This window comes from Arvicanthis niloticus, chromosome 6 (assembly GCF_011762505.2).
Source record: "Arvicanthis niloticus isolate mArvNil1 chromosome 6, mArvNil1.pat.X, whole genome shotgun sequence".
Classification (NCBI taxonomy): domain Eukaryota; kingdom Metazoa; phylum Chordata; class Mammalia; order Rodentia; family Muridae; genus Arvicanthis; species Arvicanthis niloticus.
Genome location: NC_047663.1, coordinates 20,552,966 through 20,574,004, shown reverse-complemented (window position 1 = coordinate 20,574,004; position 21,039 = coordinate 20,552,966). Strand labels below are relative to the sequence as shown.

The following is a 21,039-nucleotide window of genomic DNA, read 5'->3' as shown; positions in this document are numbered from 1 at the left end:
CTCTGGCACATGGGCCTCTGGCCAGGAGCAGCTATGGGACACACCCATTGCAGGCGACTCCATTCTGGGCCTCAGCTGCTGCAGGATTTATGGCTACCTGCTTTTCTTGGAGCTGACAACTGTAGCAAGCTGGAGAAAGGAGTTTGAATTTCTCCCAAGGAAATAATTCAAATGAAGGAAAGCCCTCCAGGCAATGTGTCCAGCAGCGTGGCAGCCACACTAGTCTGTACCAGCCTAGGAGTCTGATAATGAGAACGGCCAAGATTTGCCCCAAGCTTCACACTCCCCTTCCCCTCCCACCCCTTGCAGTTACTGTGTGAGCTAAATAGGCCCCAGCCTGAAGTTTATACAAAGATACAAAGCAGGACTAACTTGAAACTGAAATTCATTTAAATACACCTCTATAGCAATATGTCTACTATCTGATTTTTTTTTTTTTTAAAGAAAAGTTCTCACGATGTAGCCCAGGCTACCTTAAATTCACAAGGGATCACCATCTCTGCCTCTGAGCACTAGGGTTAAAGGCATACACCACCTAGTCCTCCACATTTATTTTATCACTTACTCTATACAATTAAATGTACAATGAATGCCTCCCTCCACCCCTTTGGGGCAGTTCTAGGGAATCGAACCTAGGTCCTCATGTGTTAAGTACATGATCATTACAAGCTATGTGCAATACATGCTGTCTGCACCAACCAAATCCTTCCCTGAGCTCTGAGAAATAAATTTTTAAAAAAGATTCTATCTTATTTTTAAAGTTATGTTTGTAACTGTGTATCTTTGTGTATATGCATATGAGTGCAGTTGCCCATAGAGGCCAGAAGAGGGCATCGGATCCCCCTGGAGCTGGAGATACAGGCAGCTGTGGGCCACCCAGTGTGAGTGCTGGGAATGAAACTCTGGTCCTCTGGGTGAGTAGTACATGCTTTTAACCACCAAGTGATCTTTCCTGCCCCTGGGTATTGTTTTAAAGATGAGGAAACGGAGGATGAGTTATTTGCCCAGAGCCACAGATGTCCTTTCAGGTTATGTTCGATAATTACAATCACCACAGCAATGAATTGCATCATGAGTCTAGATTTTTCCTCTTAAAATTATTTTCTTGGAATGAATTCATACACAATCTTTTTTTTTTTTTTTAAACTGTCTGAGCTTCTCTCCTAGTGCTAGGGTTCAACATAGGGCATTGTGGTTGCTACTACTGAGGTATATTCCCAGCCTTCGAGTTTTTGAGAGTCTTACAGTGTAGCCCAGGCTAACCTCAAATTCACAGTCTTCCTATTTCAGCCTGCTGAATGCCATCAGTGCTCTTAACCGCTTAGCCATCTCTCCAGCCCTCTTTCCTTTCTTTCTCTTCTTTCTTTCTTCTTTCTTTCCTTTCTTTTTATTAATCATTTTATTCGTTTACATTTCAAATGATATCCCACTTCCCAGCTACCCCTTCACCAACCCCCTATCCCATCCTTCCTTCCCCCCCCCACTTTGCCTCTATGTGGGTGCTCTTTCACCCATTCACCCACTCATGATTCACCCCTCTAGTAACCCCCTACACTGGAACATCAAGCTTCCCTCCCTTCCCATTAATGTCAGACAAGGCCATCCTCGGCTACATATGTATCTGGAGTCCTGGCTTCCTCCATGTATACTCTTTGGTTGGTGGTGTAGTTCTTGGGGGCTCTGGGTGGTCCAGTTAGTTGATATTGTTCTTCTTATGAGGTTGCAATCTCCTTCAGCTCCTTCAGTCCTTACTCTAGCTCTTCCAGTGGGGTCCCCAGGCTCAATCTGATGGTTGAGTGTAAGTATCTGCATCTGTATTGATCAGGTGCTAATAGAACCTCTCAAGGAGAGCCTGGTTTCAATCCCCAGAAACCATGTGAAAAAGCCAGGCACAGTGATGAGGACCACAATGCTGGCGAGGAGGGGACAGGAGGGTCCCTGGGGATTGCTGGCCAGCCAGTCTAGCCTGCTTTGCCAGATTCAGGGCATAGAGAAGCCCTGCCTCAAAACAATAAAACCCAACGTGGACAGTGCCTGAGGAATGACATTGGGAGTTGTTCCCTGGTCTCCACACACATGCACATGTGTGCCTATATACAGATGAATACACACACAAGCATGCATGCATCCAAGTCACTTGGCACAATTTCACAATGGTGATGATTAGGTCTGTGGAGCACAGAGGGGTTTTAGGCAACCAACGCTTACAACAAATCTTCCAGGAGATCTATAGGCCCAGGAAAATGCCGGAAGTGTGTGGGGTGATAATGGAGTGTCCATCACGCTGGAGGAAGTAGCTTCACTGTATGACTACACCCTATGGCCGCCACACGTGTACACACACATGTGCACCTGTATACACATACGGACACACAGTGACAGGGAGGCCATTCAGCTGGGCTGTTGGAACTGGGGAATGGGAACTTCCTGCTACTGGCTGTATCTGAGCAGAAGCTAGTGTTTTATAGGGATGTGGTGGAGAAGGTTCTGGAAGGAGGCTGGGTAGAGAGCTTTCCAACTCAGAGCCTCTGATTCTCTTCCATTTAGACTTTCAGGCATCTGGAGTTCAGGAATGCTCGCTGATGAAATCACCACCCAATCAGAGAAACTATTTAAACAGTTGGGTCTCCAGCTTTCTAAAAATAGGACTCCATTTACAGAGTGGTGGGGAGCGAGCTGGACCCCGCGCAGCCCTGTGATAGGCCAGGCGTTGTGTCATGTATTCTTACCAACCCTCAGATTCCGGCTGCCGAGGAAATCCAGGCGGGAAGAAGTGGAGGGATTTGCTCAGGACCTGAGGTGGTAAGTGGGTAGGCTGGCACTTCAACCTGGTTAACCGGGTATGACCGTGAGTAGCTTGGGCCAAGGCAGGCTTTCTGGGCCCTCACTAGGCAAGCAGCAGGCTGTAGTTGGAGGGTAGTGGGTTCAGGTCTCTTGTACTGTAGAACATAGAATCATTCAGACCTGTGGCCTTAACTATAACTTCTGGCATCAGATCAGCTTGCTGGCCTGGGGAAGTGTCCTCCACTAGGCCATTGCAGGCGTATGACATGCCTGCCTTGGTGACATTACACACACTAGACTGTGCTTGCCTCTGGGCTGGCCTTTGGTATTTGCTAGGCTCCCAGCTCCTTTCTTACACAGGATATTGATAACACTTACCTTGTTTTTCCTCACACAGTAGATCCCCTAAAAATATGGACTGGAGCTGTCTGGCCAGGGTCCTTCGGACCTGTGGCTCCCTTTATGAGCACAGCACATGTCCCATGATGCCTTGCTCACACCCCTTATCACTATCAGGATCTGACTGGCTTTAACTCATCATCACTTTGATCTGCTGGTATCTCTCCTGGCTTTCTTGTTTCACCATATCCACCAAGCTAAGAAAGTGAGGAGGGCTGGAGAGATGGCTCAGTGGTTAAGATCACTGGATGCTCTTGCAGAGGACCCAGGTTCAGTTCCCAGTACCCACACAGAGACTAACAACCATCTATAACTCTAGTTCCAGAGAATCTGATGCCCCCCTCTGACTTCCACAGGCATGCACACAGTACACAGACATACATGCAAGCAAAGCACTCATACATGTAAAATAAAATAAATAAATCTTTAAAAAGTCTTTAAAACAAAATTTAAAAAGCTATGAAACTGACCTCTAGGGTTTATTCATTTTAGTTTTAAATACCATAGTTGCACTTTTTGGTTGAAATGAAAACCCAGGGAAACCCCAGGGAAGGCAGAGCAGTGTGCCTGCTTCACTAGCCTACTAAGGCAGAATGGCTTTTAAACATTTATTTACTTACTTGTGCATGTGTGTGTGTGTGTTTGTGTGTACATGTGTGCATGTGTGTGCACCTACATGCACATATACGTCACAGCATGCGTGGAGGTCAGAGGATATCTTCTAGGAGTCAGTTCTTTCTTTCTAGCGTGTGGGTCCGGGGCATAGAACTCATGTCATTGGGCTTTACAACAAATGCTTTACCTGCTAAGCCATCTTGCCTCCAGATGTGGCTAAAATATTTTTTAATTGACATATAGTTGTATATTTTTCAAAAAAGATATAGAAGGGGCCAGAGAGATGGCTCAGTGGTTAAGAACACTTGTTACTCTTGCAGAGGACCCAAGTTCCATTCCCAGCACCCACATGACAGCTTACAACCATCTGTAACTCCAGTCCTAAGGTAATCTGATGCTCTTTTCTGAACTATGAGGCCTCCAGACACACACACACACACACACACACACACACACACACACACACTTACTCAAAATGCTTATACAAAAAATATAAAATAAGTCTAGCTTTTAGAAGAGGGCTCTAAGGGATTGGTTTGTGCATGTGGGTGTTCCACACGGAGCTATATCCTCAGCCCCATTGTTAGATTTTATTTTGAGACTGAGTCTAACTGTCTTGCACACACTGGCTTTGAACTTACAAACTTCTGCCACAGCCTCCCAAATGCTAGGACTGTTGGCCTGCCCTACCAGGTCTGGCTAATGGGTTATATATTTATGGGATTCAGTGTGAAATTTCAATACAAGTTTGCAACATGTAATGCTCAAATCAGGGTGATGGATGACATAGCCAGCCATTTCTTTGTGTTAGAAGCTTCTCGGCAATTTTGAAATTCTCAACTCGTTAGCACCTGGAGTTCACAGGGTGGCTGCAGAGGTCTGGGAGACCAACCGGCCTTCTCTGTGGTTCAGGGTCCCTGTGACACTGCCCTTGGTCTGTTAGTTAGCCATTTGCAGAGCAGTGTCTTTGTCTGCACGACTGCAGCTGGCTTTATACAATCTCCATATTCACATTCAAGATGGAAGAAGGGCATGTGAAAAGGCCTGATTCCGTTTTGGTGTTTGCCAACAGCTTTATGCCCTGCCCCTCTCTTTTCTGTGTATCCCACATTCTGGCAAGCTGATGAACACTCCCGTGTGCTCCCTCCATCTGGTGATAGCAGGAAGTTGAAACCTCACTCCAGCTCCACCCTCTCCCCACCTTCACATAGATCTCAAGTCCGTCCCTGTTTGTCCTCTAGAAATCTAGGAACCCCTATTATGTGAGTAGATACATGTTTTCGTAACCTTTCCATGACATCATCTGCCTTGACATCTCAACCACATTTTAGATGGAGTTCGATTCTATCTCTCCAAGTGGCCACAAACCAAATTAATTGATAGAGCTTTCCTAGCTCAGAAGGTACATGTGGCGTTTTTGTTCTCTGGTCTGTTAAGAATGCAGTTGCCACATGGCCATATATAGCTGCAAGAGAGTCGGGAACCGTAATCTCTACTGGGCTGCCATGTCCTCAGTGAAAATTCTAGGGTGGCCGCTAGAAGTCACATCTGTAGGCTTAAATTTTTCTCAACTCTACTTTTAGTGATGGTTCCTAAGCACTTTAACCTTCCTTCTAGCCTACCACCTACCAGAGGTAGTGGAATAGAAAGGTTATTAGGATAAGGGGGAAGTAGACCTGTTTAGAAATGGTTCTTTGGAGCAATCCCATCTGCATTGTCAGGAAATCAGCAGTGCAGTTCACAGGCCAGCAGTGGCAGCTCGATCCACTCGAAAACACTTCTCGGATACACCAGCACGCTAGTTCAGTAGAGTTGGAATAGCAAACACAAATCAGCAGTGGTAGCACGACCTAGCAGAGACAACCAGGCCTCAGCTGAGTCAGCAGGAGGCATTAGGACTAGCAGGGACACCAGGAGAAGTTCTCAGCTGTGCCTCATTCGATGAAGGGAAGATCGGCAAAGATGCAAGACCAAGAAGCATTTGCAAAGTTAGCTCTACAACCGAGCCAAACCCCTCCCACAGTTCATTGAGTCCTATTTATACTCCCTCCAAGCATCATGTGTCTTGCCTCAGTACATGAGTCTGTATCAGCTGACATCACTCTGCCAATCAGCCTGAGTCCGTGGGAGTAGCAAGAAACTGCAGCACACCTCCAGAAGTTTTTTGGTGCGTTTCTCTATATGGAGTCCTGACAAATGCAGCTCAACTACACAGTGTAAGGCGGACCAATACATGTGTGTTGTCAGCAAAGAATCCTTCATCACGTGTCCTTTCACATGTTGGCTTTAGCAGAACATCTTTTCACCTGTGTCCGCTTCAGGAAAAGACTCCTTCATGTGTTTACCTCAGCAAGCACCATCTCCTGACACAATTGCCTTTCCAAGGAAATCATAAGTTTCCACTTTACACATCCCTCTTTACAGTGCAGAAACTGACGCTTGGGCTGCATAAACCACTTAAAACAACACAGTTAGAAACCCAGGCTCATCAGCTTTGCAGAGAGACACAACACTGTCCCCAAGAGACTGTTCTCTGCATGGAGGGGCATGTGTTTTTCTTCTCTAGAAGTTACCTAGTAAGTGCCCAATTAACACTATCTGTAATTGCAGAGTAGTAACTGCCCTTTCTGCCTGTTACTCACTTCCATAGCACTTCCTGAAGTCTGGTACTCACTTGGGACCCAGCCTCAAGTTTCTGAATGGGTGGGAGGGCTGTGGATGGGGTCTGGGAACAAAAGGAACAAAGGAAAGTTCTCCCACTCTACACAGCCCACTGAGCTTTCCCTCAGGTCTTGACTGAAGACTATATTGTGCTATAGTGTCATTGTGTATTTCTGTGTCTATCTCTTCCCCTTAACTCTAAGTGTCACAAGCATTCTGGAGTCACAGCACCTACATCAGTTCCTGGCATATGACAGGCATCTTGTAAATAACTGGAGACTATGTGAGTCGATGCACTTAAGTGGAGGTCAAAGGTTGGGTGCAGGATCCGGGATTGGGAGAGCACTATGGTGTCTATGCATGTCAGTTTTAACTGCAGTAACACTATGTAACCATTCACCCCCAAACCCCAGCTAACAATATCAGCATTCATGTGTTTTCTCTGCTTATGAGACTAAGGGCTGGCTGGCTCTATAGGGCCCAGCTGCACACAGCTCCAGGCCATGTTCAGGGATGTTCTAGCTATTTCTTCATTTTCTTGGATGAGTTGCTATTTGGGATTTGACTTTCTCATGGTACATGACCAAAGTGGAAACATAGGATGGCCTTTCAGGCATGGCGTAAGCCTCAAAGCCCATTACTACTATTGGCATACCTACAGGTCACATGACCAGACCCAGTGTCATTGGAGTAGGGAATATATTCCAGCCACTCTTCTGCCCCAAGGTCACTGTGGATAAGTGAGAGCCAAGAGCTGAACAGCAATAAACTGCAACCACTTTGGACAAAGCTCAGGGTTTTCTCAGTTCCTCCACCTAGCATCTCATGGGCAGGGGCTGCTGGGCCCTAAAATCACTTTTCTCTTGAGGTTTATGACAAGAAGTGTCAACTGTCCTCAGTTGTCTCCATCACTGCCTTCTTTTTAGAAGCAGACCATTCCAATATGATAGACACCAGGGACCACATTTTGCAGCCGACTCTGCAGTTGGGTGTGGCCAAGTGGCTCGGTTGTGGCCCATGGGAAGATGCAGAAATGCCCAACCACTTTCTGGTGATAGCCATATGGAAAGCTGCTTCTCTCCCCTCCTTTGTCCATTCATGGGCTGAATGTAGATTCATTTGATGAGGTGACCCCGGCCATGGCTATAAAGACGAAGCCTGACTGGTAAGGTGACTTACTGTATAATGGTACCTGCTGTCAAGGTATATGACTGGATCTTGATCCCTGGGACCCACACAGTAGAAGGAAAGAACCACCTCCCACAGGCTCTCTCCTGACTGCCACAGGTAAACTGTGGTAAGAATGTATGAGCACCAAGTAAATAAAATGTAGTAAAAATGTAAACATTTAACAATGAGACTGACACTATATTTTCAAATTTTATTACATTTGTTTATTTAGTGTTGCTTTTATTTAGTATACACACACAACTTGCAGGAGCTCATTCTCTCCTTCTACCCTGCAGGTTCCTAGGATAGAACTCAGGTTGTCCATGTTGGCAGCAAGCACCTTCATCCACTGAGCCATCTCGCTGGCCCCAGCACTCTTTAGGGAATGAGGGAGATCACAGTGGGGAAAAACTTCCAACCTGAGCTTTTGGAGTTGGCCTGTTTGCCTGCCCAACCCAGATCAAAGTGTGCTGAGTGCTGAATGGCAGAGTCCTCCTCTGAGCTGTGTTCTCACTTGCTCCTGGATCTTAGCCTTAGCCCCTCCCAATCACTCCATCACCTCACTGTGGCATGCCTACTGTCTCGAACCGCTCTGCCCCACTCATGGGGGCCAAAATGTCGTGGACTACTTTATCAATGTTGGAACCCACACTGCCAAAAGCCTTGGGGGCTAAATTGTTAGAGCCCACACAGCCCCCAAGCTGCTCCAGTATGCAGGTCGGGGTTCAGCAAGAGAGAGAGTGAGGACGGATGTGAAGAATGGAGACCAGACAGAGTGTGATTCAATCCCATTTATTCTTCAGTCTCTCTTCTTCTCTCCAAGTCCCTTGTTCCTAGTTCAAGTCCCAAGCCTCGAGTTCCTAGTCCCTAGTCTCAGGTCCTAATCCCAGTCCTAAATTGCTAGTCTCTTTTCCAGTTCCAAGTTACTTCTTCCAAGTGTCTAGTCCAAGTGTCAAGTGTCTAATTATTTCTTCTGTCTGCATCTCTCCTTTTATATGTCTTACTTCTAAGCCACGCCTTTAAGTCATGCCTTTAAGTCTTATCTCTAAATTACACCTTTAAGTCACACCTTTAAGTCTCACATACCCAAGGGATAATCCTAGATATCTAAAACAAGATGTTGCCAGAGTGTGCTCAGCTGTTGTAGGCTGTTGTAAACAAGTCTCTTGTCAGGGTATATGGCTCAAGATGGCTGCAAGGATGATAGCCACCTTCTGTCGGCTCCCCACAGCCTACTCCAGCCACCCCGACCTGTGGTCCATCCTCTGTCCCCACTCACTGAAGTATGGCCCTAATCAAAAGTCCCTTTTGATTCTTTTCCTGGCAAAGTTGAGATGGGATGGATTAGGGGAACTCATGAATGACAACATGTCGTCAAAGGAGCTCAAGAAGGCGAGCCTCAAGCACTCAAGTCCATACTGTAGAGCAAGTCCATGCTGTAGAGCCGCCATAGCCACAGTGGCCATGCCCAGGTGTTTGCCACAGCAGATGTGGCCAGGGCAGTCTGACGAGAGATTTTACCCATGGGATTAGAAATCAGCGACTATGAAATTTAGAGCAATAATGACAAATAATGACATCTTTTTGAGACATGATCTGGTCTGGAATTCACTATGTAGATCAGGCTGGCCTTAAACTCTCAGAGATCAGCCTGCCTCTGCCTTCCAAGTACTAGCATTAAAGGTGTGTCCCACCGTGCCCAGTAAGAGTGATAAATCTTTAAAAATTACTTTAAAATTTAAAAGATACATTTAACAAATCATGTGCGGACTGTGACACACATGCAGAGGTCAGAGGACGGCTTGTGGGAGTCTGTTCTCTCCTTCCGCCATGGAGGACCTGGGATTGAACCCACGTCATCAGTCTTGGCAGCAATTGCCTTTGCTTTTTGAGCCTCATCGTTGGCCTGAGAACGACAGTATTTAGAACGTTACAGTGACATCCTGATGCCATTTTCAGTTTTTTTCACTGACACAGAAACAGAGGGATCTGGCTCTTCCATAGGAAGCTTCCAGAGGGTCTGTTGTTAATAACAAACCTTGTGATTCATCGCTGGAAAATCAGAGTGGGTTGGGTGTTTCAGGGCCTGACCTGAAGTAGCCAAATGCCAAAACTCTGTGTCCTAGCAGAGGTGACTCACTCTGTTGAGTCTTGTAGAACTTCCAACTGGTACAGCTTGGTAGCCACCTCCTGGAGTCCCTTGCTCCGGGTTTCCCGGACTGTCCTTTGTGACCTGGCTCCTGGCCACGCCAGTCCTTCCATGGGAAGGAGCAGGAAAATTCCCCTATGCCCTGGAAGCTTCCTCTTAATTTAATTCTGGGCTTAATTTAGAATGGCTTGTATCATTCCTAGGCTATTGCCAGGAATCTGGGGACGGGACCAATAAATAACCATGTCTCCACAGTTCCTAGTGGCCTGTGGATATTTGATATCTGTAAATTCAAAGTCTCACAATTTCTTTTCACTTTTCTTTTCCCATCTTCTTTCTTTTTGTATGTACATGTGTATGTGTATATTTATGTGTGTCAATGGCATGTGTGTGTGCGTGTGAGTGTGTGTGTAGGTCAGAGGGCAACCTCAGGCATTGTTCCTTAGGTGCTGTTACACCTTTATTCTTTCTTCAGAGGTATTTTTAATTTGTGTGTGTGTGTGTGTGTGTGTGTGTGTGTGTGCGTGCGTGCAGGTGTCTGCAAGTCCCTGAGGAGGCCAGAAATGTCAAATTCTCTGGAGTCAAAGTTGCAGGAGTGTGTGAGCCTCTAACATGGGTGCTGAGAACCAAGCTCAGGTCCTCTGCAAAGGCAGAAAGTGTTCTCAACGGATGAACCTCCAGCTCCTCACATTTGTTTCAAAAACAAATTAAAAAATATATTTATTAATTTTAATGTGTGTCTCTGTGTGTCTGTGTATATGTGTCTGTGTTTGTGTGTCTGTCTGTCTTGGTGTGTGTCTTGTATATGTGTGTATTTTTGTATGTGTCTGTGTGTATGTCTGTATATGTGTTTGTGTGTATTTGTATGTGTGTGTCTGTGTGTGTGAGTGTGTGTGTGTGAGTGTGTGTGTGCCGTGCTGCACATGTGGAGCTGAAGGATAACTTGTGGGAGATGATTCTTTCTGTCATGTAGATCTGAGGAATCAAACATAGGTTGGCAGGCTGGTGGCAAGTGCCTTTACAAACCAAGCCATTTCACTGGCCCTGCCTTCTGTTTAGAGGCTGAGTCTCTCACTGGCCAGGGTTCACTGATTTGAGTAGGATAGCTGGCCAGTGAGCTCCAGGGATCCATCTGTCTCTGCCTCCCTAGTGCTGAGACTATGATTCATTCCATGGCACAACACCCAGCTCTTTCTTTTGTAAGACAGGTCTTATGTAGCCCACATAGGCCATGCAGATGCTAAGATTGTACGTATGCACCACCATGCCCTGGTCATAGTTCCTTAATTATACAATATCTTTTGTTTCTGCAAGAAGGAAGAGAAGGAGGTATTAAATGAGCACCTACTAAGTGCCAAGTATTTCCCTTATTTTCTTTCTAGTCTAGCTGCAAGATAATATGGCAAGTGGTGAGCATTTGGTCAGAGACACAAGAAGACAGAAGGATCAAATAGGGATGGGCTCAGATGACTGGGGAGGAGGTGACACAGGGCATAAGGGTTCTGCTTTGACTAAGGACTTGGGATTCCAAGCATGGAACCTTTCTTCCACACTATGCTTGCTGGAAACACCTACATCCCCTCATGCGATGAGCTCACCCGTCTTTGGCACCGATCGCCTCTCTGCTCAGTCCTGGCTGGGCCAAGCTACCATTTCTACAGGAGGAATATAGCAATAACAGCAATCTCATTTTTCTCCTTAAAATAATACCTGTGTGTTCTGCCAGCAAGCAGGGAGCTAGCTGCCAACGAGCAGGGAGCAGTCCTGTGGGAAGCCTGTTCCCGGGCTGAAGCAGCCGACAAAGGCAGCCCTCAGAGGACCTTGGCTGGAGATCTTCCCGTCTTTCCGGTTCCTGGAGGAGGGGTGCTCACCTTCAAGTCCCTATCCCAGCCTCTCCAGGGCAAAGGGATGCTGTTGCCAGGGCCCCATTCTCTGCCCACTGGTGCTTCCCTCCCTTTCCATCTCTAGAACCCCAGGAATCATCTGTGAGGAAAGGATTAGTGGAACAGGAAGGGTTTAATTTTTCTTTCCCCCCTCTCTTTCTCTCTCTCCCTCTCTTTTTTTTCCCCCAACAAGCCCACCCCCAATCCCTTTAAAGAAAAAAAAAAAAAGTCCTCATTTGCTTAAAGGTCTGAGTGCCTGGAAATTTCTTCCCTGTGCGAACATTACCCACTTCCTGGCTGGAGGGACGGAAGGACTCAGAGAATTTGAAGGATATTAACCAGATTCATAATGGACCCAGCAGTATAAACATGTCTCAAGTGCAGACAGAAATGCCACAAGCCCCTACTCGGCTTAATGTAAAACATACACCCGTTGTGTCTGTGTTCCCACTTCACAAATAAACAAGGTGGAGAGATGGACTCAGAAATTGTCCCTGGAGATCCAGGTGCCTCCGTTCATGGCAATTTGGAGACTTCTACTGCCCACAAATAAGCCAGAAAAGAACAGTTAATGTAGCATTGTAGACCCCTGCCAAGAGGCAGAGCAAACAGAAGCCTCGGACAAATGGTCTGCAGCTGGTCTCAACCTTCACAATGATGGCTCAAGTGGCAAAGTGGGGTCTGGGGATCCCTCAGAGGGAGTTGGTGGAATGGGTCCAAGTAGCAGGGCCTAGAGAGGCTGGTGAATGTAGGTTCAAGCCCTGAGCTTTTCTCCTTGGCCACAGGCGGTGGCTTCCGGGTGTATCCTATCCCTCTGTGCAGAGCTGGATTCTCATCTGTGGAATGGGACAGCCATCCCGGTCCTGTGGATGTCACAGCAGAACCTCGAGGGTGCCAGGAGGCAAGTACGTCAATGTCCTGGGAGAGAAGAAAACCGATCACAGGAACAACCACTTTACTAATTGAGTTGTTTGTCTTTGTCTCCTGCCATGGCTTCCTGAAAATCTAGACCCAGAGGGGCTTTGTTCCCGCCACAAAGTCTAAACATGTTGAAACAGTGTCATGGACTCAAAGGCCAAGGAGCATGGGGAGCACGGGAGTGGACTGTGAGCTGCTCAGGTGGACCTGGAGGTTCTGTCAGGTGCATCTGCCTGGTCACTACTGTGTGTGTGTGTGTGTGTGTGTGTGTGTGTGTGTGTGTGTGTAAGAGAGGTGCCAGGTGGACAGACAGGCTTAGCTTAGACTTCCTGTGTCCTGCTGTGTGCTGTGAGGCAAATCCTCTAACCCTCCTGAGCTCCAGGTTTTTTTAGGGAGCAACACTCCCCCTGAGAAGGGATTTGAAGGCTGAGGGGGTGGTTTAGTGGGTAAAATACCTGTAGGACAAACTCAAGGACCTGAACTCAGATCTCCAGGCCCATCTTAAGAACTGGGTAAGAGGGCAGCATCCATAACCGCCTCATATGGGTGGGGAGATGGAGCCAGGAAGGTCATTGGCCAGCCAGCCGGGAGGAGTCAGTGAGCTACAGGTTAAGAGAGATGCTGTTTTAAAAAAATAAAAAAGGTGTAGAATGATGGAAGAAGATACCCAGTGTCAAACTCTGGCCTCCACATACACACACATGCACACATACAACACACACACATGTACAATACAACATATACACACACACACAACATACATGCACACAAACACCACACACATGTACAATACAACACACACATACACATACATGCACACACAACACATGTGTATATGTACACATATGCATACATACACACATACACACATGCATACATGCACACATACAACACACATTCACACAACACACACATGCACATATACGACACATACATAGCACACATATGCACATATATACCACACATGTTCACATACGACACACACATGCACACATACAACGCACACATGCAACACACATACAACACACATGCAGACATACACGCACACACATATGCACACATGCACACATACATGCACACATACACACATGCACACATACATGCACACATACACACACATGCACACATATAACACACACACACCACAGGATTTGAGTTTCCAGTGGTATCTTCTTTCTATGTGCTTTGAGCTGTGTTGGGCAGCAGGTACTCAGCCAGGTCTGTTGCTGAGTTTGTCAGACAAACTCTGATCATAGACAGCAAGAGAATACTAGAGATCCCAGAGGAAGACAGCAAGGCTCACGTGTGGGACACAATCTGACAAACACTATCCACAGTCAAGTCAACTAGCATCTTTAATTTTATTTAAACATTTATATTCATTCATTTGTGTGTGTGTGTGTGTGTGTGTGTGTGTGTGTAGGTTGAGGTGGTGTACAAATGTGCCACAATGTACATTGGATGTCAGAGGACAACTTTCAGGGGTTGTTCTTGATTTCCACCTTGTTGAACAAGGTCTTCTTGTTTCTGCCACTGTGCAGAGTACTCTAGGTTAGGTGGTTAGAAAGCTTCCCTACCTCTACCTCCCCCACTACCTCCCATCCAGGTAACAGAGGATTAGGATGGGTGCCACCACATCTCTACTGTTTTTAATGTGTTCAGGGATTGAACTCAGGCTTACATGGTGTGGAGGTTTGAATGAGAAATAGTTCCCCATAGGCTTGAGTATTCAGCATGTACCAGTTGGCGGTACTGTCCTGGGAGGAGGTGTGCCCTTGTTGGAAGAAGTATTTGCTGGAGCAGGCTTTGAGAGTTCATGGCCTTACCCCATGCATTAGCCGTGTCTCCCAAAAGGAACAGAAATGATAGAACAAACTACATGTATAAAGGACAGTGGTCTGAGTAGTCCAGCAAGGGTTGTCCTCTCATAGTAAGATGAAGCATCTGGGGTTGTTCATTCTGGATGTTTTGGCTGTCCCATCCTGCAGCTGGAGTCCATGGAAGTCCTGGAGAGCTGCCAGTCTTTAGTTCTCATCGGAATCCCGAAGAAGTGGGTAGAAACTTAAGGGTTCTTTGGAGAGTCAGTTGTGTTGGATGGTGTTTTGTTGGGGCAAACACGTGAAGGAACGCTTAGGTGAAAGACTAAGACAGACTCGTGAAGGAACATTGTGCTGAAGCAAACACAGGAGAGAGGATGTTCTGCTAAAGCAAGCATGTGAAAGGACATGTGATGAAGGATTCTTTGCTAACAACACTCACATATTGGTCTGCCTTACATTTTGTAGACGAGCTGCATTTGTCTGGATGCCATAGAGAGAAATGCACCAAAAACTTCTGGTGGTGTGCTGCAGCTTTCTTGCCTCTTCCTTGGACTCGGGCTGATTGGCAGAGTGATATCAGCTGAGACAAACACACGTGCTGAGGCAAGACACGTAGAGGACACGTGATGTTTGGAGGGTTATAAATAGGACTCGGTGGACAGTGATGGAGGCTGAGCTAGGCTTGCTTATAGAGCTCTCTGTGCAATGCTTGTTGGTCTCTCACCCTCACTGATCTTTACTTCCCTGAGAGAGGCACAACTGAGAACTTCTGGTGTCCCTCCTGGTCCCTCCTGCTAAGGCCTGGCTGTCCCTGCTACATAGTGCCACCACTGCTGATTCCTGTTTGCTATCCCAACTCTATGAGCTGCCACTGCTGACCTGTGAATGAACTGCTGATTTCCAGGCAACACAGGCAGGAGTTGCTCCAAAGAGCCTTTCTAAACAGGTCCACTTCCCCCGTATCCTTTCTTTTCCACTACCTCTGGTGGGTGATAGGCTAAAAGAGAGGTCAAAGTGTTTATGAATCATCATTAAAAATAGGTTTTGAAAAAAATTAAAGCTATAAACACAGGTAAAGGAATGGCTCAGGAGAGATGAACTTGCTACTGAGAGTGAGGGCAAGCGGGCAAACCCCAGAGATTCCTGCTTCCTTGTCCTTTTCTGTGGGTTGGCACTGGAGGGCATGGCACACCCTTAGGGTGATCTTTCATCTCAAATAATCCAACTGGGAAAACCCCTCAGATGTGCCTAGTTGCATGGGATTTAGTTGATTCCAGATAAGGTCAGGTTGACAACCAAGGTTAGCCATCACACTCCTCTTCCGGGTTTTTTTTTCTCTCTCTCTCTGTTTCATAGTTGAGGTTGAAGAGGTGATTGTTCAGCTTCCTCCTCCTGCCCCCATGTCTGCTGCTTGCTGCCATGCCTTCCAGACATGGAGAACTGGTATCTCTGGAATCACAAGTCAAAATAATTTCTTTCATAAGTTGCCTTTGGTCAGGGTGTTTTTGCATGGCAAAGGAGAAGTAAGTCATAACCATAGCCACTCACTGAACCATCTTTCCAGCCCTCAATTAGCACTTCCGAGACATCTTCCAGGAATTGTTGTCATGGTGATAATCACCACAGGGTACCTTTGGCTGACTCTTTTCTTTGTTCTAGGTACAGGGCTTTATGTAACTAAGCCTTTACTTTGAAAATAAAGTACCACTTATCCCATTTTACAGATGAGGAAATAGAGAGTCAGAGAAGAGAAGACTTCCAATTCCCATAGTTAGGAGATGGCATCAAATGATCTTGGTTCTCAGAATGCACACCCCTGGCTCAGCCAGGTCTAGGCACCTGCTCTCAGCTCCTGGTCCAGACCCCAGGCATCTCTGTGTGCCTCTCTGCAGTCTCATCCAGCCTGGGTGTGCAGTCTCACTGGACATTGGTTTTATAGTGCAGGAGGTCTCTAAGCTGTTTTGGGCTGTCCAGGCAGCCATCACCTTCTTTCTCTAGGTCCTCTTGGCCAACACTCATTCTTCACCGAGCTTGGATCAGTTCCCTACAGGCTTTTGGCTATGCTCTTGGCTCAGGCTCTCGGGTTCTCTGCTCTCAGATAATAAATAACAAGTGTCCAAGTCTTCCAGGGAGGAGGGAAGGGAGAGGCTTAGCAGCTCCTGGGTCTGAGGAGTCTTGAACCTGACCCAAGCGTTCTTGGCATCCTGTTGCATCTGTCCCCAAGGTCATCTACTCTTTCCACGCCTCTGATCTGCTGCTGTGTAAATTATCCCCGATCTTGCCTAAAGAAAATATAACAGGAGTGGAGAATGGGGACGGGGGGTGGGGGTGGGGGACCTTGGCCTGGGGGAGGGGTGAGATGAGAATAATCCTTTCCACTCAGGAACTGTATAACATCAAACAGAGCATGCAGTCTTTGTCCAGGCCCCACACAGGCATCCTGCCACAGGATATGGAGTCCATGGGGCTGAGAGGATGTGACCTGCTGAGGTGGCTCTGTCTCTTCCCTATGCTGGACAATTCTAGGTTCCTGGCCTCTTTCCCCTGCAGTCTCTTCTGGAAGCTGTAATGGCTTTTCTCCTAACCCCCGCCCCGAGTCCCAAGATGCCCCAGAGTGAATCTCTGGTCACCAGATGTTCTCTTTCTCTCTCTCTCTCTCTCTCTCTCTCTCTCTCTCTCTCTCTCTGTCTCTCTCTGTCTCTTGTGTGTGTGTGTGTCTAGACATCAGATCTGGGGTGGCTAGAGCTGCCTTGTGTATCTTCAGAAAGCCTTTGCCATGTCTTGGTGGGGTGGAGAGAGTAGAGAAGCAGGCATGGGACAGAGCCAAGGCTACCCCTTCCCAGGCTGTGGTACCTCATACACTCTTCAATTTCAAACCTGACTTCCCAAGTACCTAGAATATTCCAGTGAAAATTTGTCATTTAAGGATGAAGGAATATGTGTGTGTGTGTGTGTGTGTGTGTGTGTGTGTGTGTGTGTGTATGAATATATTCATTCCAAATAACTGACTCTTTGGTTCTATGCATTTTTTGGATAATTTTTATTATTGTAATTATGTGTGCATGCCTGTGTTGGGGGATGGGGCATGTGAACTCAAATCCACGTGCCCTCAGAGACCAGAAGGTATTAGATCATCTGGAGTTGACATGCAGCTATGACCTCATGGAGAGGGGCACTGGGGATCAAACGCTTGCCCTCTGGAAGAGCGGTGCACACTCTTGACCACGGACCCATCTCTTCAGCCCTGTACACTGTTTATTGTTTGTTTTTTTGACTCCATTTCATTAATCTCTACCTTGATATTAATGATTTCTTGCCATTTGTTGCTTTGTAGATTGGACTGTTTTTTTTGTCCAAAACCTCGAGGTGCCTCCTAGGATGATTGGCACTATGTCTGATTCTCACTTCATTTGGATTTTCATTCTATTCTTTCTGGGCTGCAGCATCAATGCCCACAGCTATAAACTTTCTTCCTAGAGCTGCTTTAGTTGATCTGGAAGCATCTGCTAGGTCATGCTTCCAAAACACATTTAAATGTCTGTTAAACCTGACTTTTGGTTCTTCTGTAGATGCACATAGATGGGTCCCTATCCATGTTCCCCCAAGGGTGATTGCAATTGTTCAAGGGGTCCTAGTTTCCAGACCCCTCTTAATCCATACCTTTCCATCCCAGATACAACCTCACTTGGTCACTGAAGTTACGTCTACAAGCTAGGTACACAGTCCTTCTGTATCCCTGGGAGGGACAGGGCTCACTCCCAGATGCCCAACAGACTGGGAGCTGTGCTTAGTGCCAAGTGCCCTGTGTACTACTACACGTGCACACAGATGTAATTCAGTTTATAGATGGGCCACAGTAAAAGAGTGATAACTATAACCACAACATAACAGTCATAATAACAACGTACCATCATAAAAGTTCCTTAAAACTCATGGATTGTTTCTAGAATTTTCCACTTAATATTTTTTGATCATGGTTGATCATAGATAATGGATACTTAAAAAGGGGTTGTACATATATGAGGGAAAACTTTCATATATGAGGAAAAACTCACTCTGGTGAAACACGCTTGTAATCCCTACACTGGAGACGTAGAGGCAGGAAAGTAAGAAGTTCATCACCCTTGGCTACATACCAAGTTCGAAGCCAGCTTGGGCTGTATAAGACCCTGTGTCCCAACAAACAAATAAGGACTCTGGGGCTCTGGAGGTTCCAATGCTTGTGGCATGTGGACAGCTAGGAAGTGAGAGAACCTGTCACAAAATCAAAGCCTTCTACCTTTACCTGGTCCTTCCTTCTCTCACCTGTCTCTTTTATGAGGGCTTTCTGCAGGTGCCCTCTCCATGGGTCACATGGAAGAGGGTGGAGGAGGCTGCATGCAGGGGACAGCGAAGAAGAGCATCTTTGCCGAAGGGAGGGTACCAAGAAGGTTGTAGCCCATCAGAATGGTAGTTCCTGGCTGCTCCCGTTGCAGATCCATAATCTCCTCCCAAACCTCCCTTCTCCCAGCAGAGGTTTCCACTGTAGAGAAGGGCAGAAACGAGACTGTAATCCCTTTGTTCCATGATTTCATCCCTGCTCCCCTTCCACTGCAGACAAGCAGTGGGAGAGGGAAAAGTGGGGTGGAGCAGCAGGGAGGCGGCTCTGGGGTTCCCCCGGGACTTTGGGAAAGAGAGAAGAGCTGAAGAGTAATTCGTCTTCTCCCGAGAGCAAACAGCTGGAAACCTGGGAGACTTCCAGAAGGCTCTCTCTCCTCCTTTGCTCTCTGGCTCACATGACCTCACCTCCTGACTGTCCCCTGTGAACCACCACAGACAACTGTCGCCTGAGCACAGGTCTCTCTCCTCTTTTCTCACAGGACTTATTCCAGCTGCTTCTGTGGCCTCCCAGAGCCCAATGTGTTTGTCCTGGGACCAAGTAACCATCAGGTTCCCCCCAGGGTTCTATAGCAGCCACAGGATGAAGCCTCAGCTTCTTGTCTTTTCTTTCCCTCATTCCAACTCAGTGGTTGGTCATAAGCTCTTGTAACTCCAGTAACCCCAGGATCCTTCTGGGACTGGCTTGGCTTCCACAGTATGGATTCTGTTGTTTTGTCTCCTTCAGGAAATCACACATGTGTTGGTACACACACACACACACACACACACACAGAGTCTAGCAGTCTAGTAGTCTATTACTTCTTGGGGCTCCTAGTCACCTGTATTTTCTTCCTTTCCTTTCTCCCCTCCTCTCTTCTCCTTTCTCCTCTCTTTTCTCTTAAGACAGGGTCTTGTGTAACTCAGGCTGGACTCAAACTTGCTATGAAGCTGAGGGTGACCTTGAACTCCTGATCCTCCCACCTTTACCTCCTAAAGGCTAGGATTATAAATGTGTGTCACCATGCCTGGTTTATGTGGTGCTGGGAATCAGGCCCAGGGCCTCATGTTTGTTAAGTAAATGCTCTACCAACTGAATGCCATTCCAGCCCTGCCCCCATGTTTCTTTCTATCCTGCACACCTACCATCCCCCACCCCTGAGACACCCACTTATCTCTCACCTACTAAGCTGCCCAGGGAGTGGAACATCCCTACACACTTTTACAGTCTTGCTTTCTCAGATGCTAACAAAACTTATGGCCGACTATCCCCTCTTGCCTCTGCTTCCCCATGCTGGAGGAATATAGGCAGGGCCATACTGTTCAAACACGTTTGCCAGTGGCTGGGGGAAGGGGTGGGAGCACTGAGCTCATCACTAGGATCAACTGACCCAATGATTAGTTTAGTGACTCATGGGAGTTTATTAAATACTGCTACATGTTATGCTGTGAAAGCCATGGAAACTCAGGGGCTAGCCTCCTAGTGGAAGAGGGATACGATTCTTAGGTGGATCCATTTGGGTAAGGCCATCCAGGGAAGGTCATGCCTGCTGGTTTAGGCCTGTAATTCTGTCTACCTGGCGGTAGGCTGAGACAGGAGGATCACAAGTTCAAGACCTGATTAGGCTCCAGAGTGAGTTCAAGACCAGCCTAGGCAGCTGCTTCTGACCATCCTGTAGTCCTGCTGACAGGGCTGGTGTGTTCAGCTGACTTGTACTCCTGGTTTGAAGTCACCTGGGGTTTCCAGGCAAGTGTCACTTAAAAGGGAATACCATCCATTGCCCGTGGACAAGCAAGCTTTTTCTGTGGAAGTCCAAGTGGTAAATAGGTCCCAGTGACTGGTAAATAAATCTGGAAGCCAGGAGCAAAACCAAGGGTATAATACAGACAAAAAAAAAAAAAAAAAAAAAAAAAAAAAAAAAAAAAAAAAAAAAAAAAAAAGCAGCAGCTATCTACAAATGGTTTATTAACAAAATTCAACATATTAACAATTGAGTCGGACCTTAGTATACAGGTCTAATGAGAAGAATTTAATTACTTTTGAGGGGCTATGACACTTTGTATTGTAAGGAGTTATAATATGACTCAGCTTTCTATCACCAGAACAAGATACTTCAAACAATAAATTTAAACACAGAGAAACTATATTTGTTTATTTATTCAGTGAGTACACACATGCACATACATGCATGTACATACACACATGCTTGCACACATGCGTGTATACATACACATAAGCACACACACACAGATGCACACACATGTATGCATATGCACAGACATA

The 21,039-nt window shown here is 46.6% G+C and overlaps 1 long non-coding RNA gene across 1 annotated transcript; it reads right to left on the bottom strand.

The window, feature by feature from the left end:
• Window positions 1–13,921: 13,921 nt before the first annotated feature.
• LOC143442657 (uncharacterized) lies at window positions 13,922–19,102 on the bottom strand. The gene is made up of 2 exons (XR_013110994.1): window positions 18,705–19,102; window positions 13,922–16,681 (listed from the first exon to the last, which is right to left on the bottom strand). It is a non-coding gene; the product is annotated as an uncharacterized LOC143442657 (long non-coding RNA).
• Between the last annotated feature and the right edge of the window lie 1,937 nt (window positions 19,103–21,039).